Below are 6,000 nucleotides of genomic sequence, written 5' to 3' on the forward strand. Positions count from 1 at the left end.
ATCGCCGAACTTATTTTATCCATGGATAAAAGTTAATCGAACGCCGACCTCTAGGAACAAGGGTGTATTGACCAATGCAGTCCCATCATACAGTAGTGCAACGCAGATGTAAAAGATGAAGTGCTTTTAGTTTGTTGCACGACCCAGGAGCTCTAAAACGGTGGTGTATAATAGGACCAGAGATAATGAGGCTAGAAGAGTTATCTCAGACAAGCAGAAATTCTAAACTAAATAAAATATTTGAATAGGATAGTTTTTATTGATTTTGTTTAATTTGATAATTTCTAGGGGCACAATGATATTTTAAGGGGGCACAGATACGTTTTGAGGGGGCACTCTCAGATTCGCTGGTTACGGGCCTGATAGAAATTGATGTTATTCATAGTGTTTAAGAATAATAATTTCGAATATTTTTTAGCCCCGGCGACGAGAACCTAGATCCCTATTCTCATAATCCACGGTGGGCGAACTGAAATCCACGGCGGGCGAACTGAAATCCCACCTTGTGCTCGTTTTAAAGCCCGTGCAAAAAAATTAGCGATTGGGATCACGTTTTAGACCCTTTTAAAATTTTTTCCCCCTTTAAAACCATCATGACTGTAATAATACGCATTTTCTTAAACCAAATGTTTCATTTAACGTACACTCTTAAAAAATGTTGTCCAATTTTGGATGAAACAGGATCCAAATGACTGACTCTGTGAGAGCACACATTTCGGTCCAAATTTGGATAAGAAAATTGACGTCCAAATTTGGAGTCCGAATGTGGATCTAGCTATCCAAATTTAAAGAGTTATCAATCCCTTTATGGCTTTAAATTTAACCAAAATTAGACGCGTTGTCTTGCATTTTGGGAGGTATTGGTTCAGATTTGGACAAAAATGGTTCAGATTTGAACTCTATTTAATCCCCCATTGGATTGGCAAGACTCCCCTTTTGGACGGGCGAGACTCCCCTTGTGGACGGGCGAGACTCCCCTTTTGGACGGGCGAGACTCCCCTTTTGGACGGGCGAGACTCCCCTTTTGGACGGGCGAGACTCCCCTTTTGGACGGGCGAGACTCCCCTTTTGGACGGGCGAGACTCCCCTTGTGGACGGGCGAGACTCCCCTTTTGGACGGGCGAGACTCCCCTTTTGGACGGGCGAGACTCCCCTTTTGAACGGGCGTGACTCCCCTTTGGCATTGTAGGATTCGAATAAAAAACTCTTCGGAATTCCAAAAATTTTAGTGTTTTAAATATATAAATTGTTGAAATAAAACTGCAATAATTTTACAAAATATAATTTTTTTTTATTTACACATTTGATTTACAAAAGTTATTATGGATGGGGCTACTTTATCTACACTAATTTTAAACCTAGTTTTTTGAAAATATTCTTATGTTCCGCGACGAGTCTTTGGAAGTTCCATTTGGAAAGCGTAAACACCCGCCAATAGAGCCGCTCGATTATAGAAACTGAAAATTTTTCTTTTCAATTTCGACGCCGCCTTTACATGTGGTGAAGTCTTCATTTCCTAACCAGATTTGGTGTGACAGTTTTTGGACTCTAAATAAAAATAATAAAAATATATAAATTAATTCGGAAAAATAAATGTTTCATATATGAGAGTAGAGATGGACTAAATTTGAACTATTTTTTCCAAGATGGCCGCCAAGATGGCCGCCATAACACCCCCCCCAAAACACCCCCCAAAATATTTTCCAAAAACAAAATTTTTGTCCTTCGAAAAATCGAAAAAACATATTTTTGTTTTCAATTTCACCTTGAAGATGATCTTTGACCTCGACGCTCGAGCACTGTCTACCACCTCTAAGCCACGGTCTATCACCCCAACAAGTTTGGTCACGATCGGACAAGGTCGGACCGAGATATCGGCGGTAATATGTAACCCCCCCGATTACGTCAACTTATTTACTTTTGGTGTCACTTTTTTCGTTTTTTTCGTTTTTTCGCCATTTAAAATGCTAATTAGTTATTTGCGAGATGGGGAAACGAATTCGCGACCTTCGTTTTATACCCTTGGCAACTTTTGGCCCCACCCAAAATACTTTAAATAATTAAACTAACATAAATAAGTTTTTTTCATTTTTCGCAAATATTTTATTATTTTAAAAACAATGCTAGTTAAAGTAAAATTAAAAACACAATTAGTTATTATAATATTTAATAACTATTATATTTCAATATATTTTTTAAACACTTAACATCATATGAAACACTACAAATAAAACTAAAATCTAACAAATTAAATTAATAAATAATAAAGAATTAAAGAAGGATATATAAATAATTTGAAGGCTAAAAAATATAAAAAACACAATGTTAAAAATATTTTAAGTGTATAATTAAAAATAATTATAATTACATCAATTCGTAGAAGGTATTTTTCCTCTTCGGTACAAAACAACATGTCGGGTTGGAAATTCAGGCTAGAATTTATAAATATAAATAAATTAATCTATTAAAAATGAATATATCTAAAAAATATTTACCACAAGAATTCTTTTTGTTGCTCTACCATCGCGCGAATAAAAACACTGTTTTTGATCTTAATCGCTTCGGAAGTATATAGTTTGAGAATGTCTGAATTAATTAAAACAGATCGAACGGTATGATGTACAGTGCCAACATGTTGAATTTGATCTAACACATGAAGTTCAGACTCAAAATGTTTTAAATTCTTGTGATTCCACCACGAAATTTGACGAGTATTACAAAAGAATAAACATTCTTACTACTCGAAGAGAGAGAATTTTTAAAGATCACGGCAAAGAAAGTACAGGCTTTAGATATAATTCGAGAGTACAGGTTTTAGATGTAATTCACCAGACATCTTGATTCTAGATTTCTCCTGGTAAAAATTGAGATTTTATAGTTTAAGCCCGACCTTTATTTTAAAAATTTAAAAATATTGTCTTTGGGAATAATTATTAATTTTTTAATACAACTAAGGTTAACTAATTAGCCCTATCCTTCTTAAACAAGTTTTTATAAATTAATAAAAACAATTATATTCAATTTTTAAAAACAACCTAGTACAAAATGTACTTATACAATTTCAGTTAATATAATTATCAATTACCAAAAAAAAACATAAAACATTAAAGTTTAACCGATATTAGTATAAAAGAGTACATAGAGGACATGGAAAAAATCAAAAAGAATAATAAATAACCAATGGGTTGTTTGATATAGGCGATAGATTGTATCCCAGATGAACTTTGTTTAAATCAGTTTTAAACAAGAAATTTTCAAGAAATTTTTTAAATAATCATTATAATAATAAAAATAATAATAAAATAAAATAAAAAAAACTAATATTAATAAAAAAACAAAAATATATTTATATCAGACAATTAATTTAACCAAAAAATTTGATACCTAACAAAAAAGATAAGAATAAAATTTCTTGAAAATTCACTGGATAAAAAAGATGAAAACAAAGGATTTTTTAATATAGAGAAAAAAGAACTTTACACCAATCCCAACATTAAATTAATAAAGCTAGTTAAAAAAGGAAAAGTAGATTATGAAGTATTAAAAAGAACCTCCACCGCCTGAATTAAATTAATAAATCTAGTTATTTTAGAAAACATGTTTAAAACACACTTAAACCTTTTAAAATAAAAACATTTAAAATAAAAAATATAAAACATTTCCAAAATTAAAATCTTTCACCAAATAAAACAATTAAAATAAAAAAACACAAATACAGTCTTTAAATAAAATAGTAGAATATTAGAATTTTATAAGATTTGAGTCCTATTTAAAAAAAATAAATTTAATTTTTTAAATAAATAAAAAAATATTGTAAATACCTTGAGTCGTAATTGAAAAAGTTGCCGACGATTGTTTAAATTTTGAATTGGTCGAGATAATTTGCAACTAAATAAAAAATATTTATCTTAATTATTGTAATAATTTTTTTTAAATTAGTATTCCTTACTCTAAAGTTGTAACTATTTTAACTTCTTGTCGATCCAAATCATTAATAAAAAATAGAACTATCATTCCTAATTCTAAACGGATAGTATATCTTGTTAGATGAAAGTCGGTAGATAAAGTTAATTGTTGTTTTCGAAAAAAGGAAACTTGTTGCAATTGAAACAGTAACAAAAGGTCACGTTGAAGGCTTCTACGGTTTTTGTGTTGATGAAACCATGGGATCTTATTTTAATTTTGATATAGGCGCATATGTTTTCCAATTAAACGTAAAATTTCGTAAGAAAACCAACCTTCAAGAGTGTATTGAGTGTGGAACAGTAAGCCGTCAAACTCAAAACCCTCGTGGGGACAGACAAAATTAATAGAATGAACGTCAAATAGACAAGAATTGTTATTGATTCTTCTAGAAAAAACCGAAGCGAAAACAGCTGGTGATAATTTGAAAGATTTTTTTTATAAAGGGGCAAGCAAAAACGATTTTTTTAAAAGGTTCTACTAAGGCTTGACACTCAAGAAAGACTGTTTTCATACAGTAATTTTCAAGTCTAATTGAAATATCGTTAATTTTAAAAAGATTACAATTCCTAACTTTGCGTAATGCTAGATTTTTAAGTGAAAAAGGGTTAATAGCGAGAGGATGAGAAATCTTACCAGAAACAGTCAAAACTTCGCGAGAGCCCATGGTTTATAAAAGGAATACGTTGAAAAACACTCTTTTTATAAGAAAAATTTCAGAATATTTAATTTTTACATCCTGATTTTAACCTGTTTTAAAATCAAGTCAAAAGACAATTTTATTATCAAATACACCCTGCAGAAATATAATTTTATCCCTTCGTTTAAATTTTATACCTCGCAGAAATATATTTCTTCCCATAGAATTTTAAATCATCTAACCCTGTGATTAACAAAATTCTTACATCTATAATCGATTTTTAAAGCAAAAATATTAAAACTCGTAGGGCGTTGTCTTTTTTGTCACGGAATTAAATATAAAGTCCCTCAAAAAAATAATTAATAATTTTATATTTTTATACATGTCTATATTTAAATTGACATTCACAAACAATTTTAAATACCATTTACATACTGATAAATTATAACTAGGTTCTATCCTTGTAGTATTAATCACTTTAATATTCATGGTTTTATATTTTGAAAAAATTAATGAAAAAAATAAATACTTTTTTGGTATAAAAGGGCAAAATTTTACTATTAAAACATAACAGGCTAAAATGGCTTCCACAAGCAATAGTCAAAGCTCCGCGAGTCAAGCAGTTTCAGTTTTTGATAGGCCTGAAGAGGAGATGTTATTAGAGTCGGACGAATCGGATGGGGACTATATTCAAGAGGTCCGTAGAATGTCAAACATCGAAGAAGTTGGAATCGAACAATCAGTGAAAGTTAAAAAAGGTGGAGTGTCTTACGAAACTAAAACTCCGAGAAAAAAAGCGAGCGACAAGGGAATATATCTAGATATTCAGATATATTCATATAAAAACATCAAACATCTTCCCCAAGATGAACTATGGAAGGGTGATTATAAAAGGGTGAAATTCTTAGCTAACACCCTATCCATGGACGTTATTCGAATCATAAACTCAACAAACAGGCTGAAAAAGATAATTGACCAGACGGAAGGAAAAATTGTTTGCCCACCCACGAAGGCAAGTTAAACTCATTAATTAATTATTCGTAATAGTAATTAGAATAATATTTTAGACCTGGAAACGAAATTAGAATATGGAAGACTCCAGTGATTACTATTCGGACAATGAATTAGACTTTTCATCTTTGAACAGTTTTAATTATAAAAAGTTTTATAAAATTAAAAAATTAAGCCCTAGAAATTCAAAAAAGTGGAAATGTAAACAATTGGATATTGATCTAGAACTAATAGATTTAAACGAAATCCCCACACATTAATTTTTTACAGTATTTGAAAAGATTCTGTCCAAAATTATTAAATACGTAAGACAAGAGGCACCAGGTTTCGATTTCCTCAGATTTGCAATTCAATCGGAAAATTTAGAACATCCAATTAACATTAAA

Source organism: Leiobunum rupestre, chromosome 1 (assembly GCF_980474605.1).
Source record: "Leiobunum rupestre chromosome 1, qqLeiRupe1.1.hap1, whole genome shotgun sequence".
Classification (NCBI taxonomy): domain Eukaryota; kingdom Metazoa; phylum Arthropoda; class Arachnida; order Opiliones; family Sclerosomatidae; genus Leiobunum; species Leiobunum rupestre.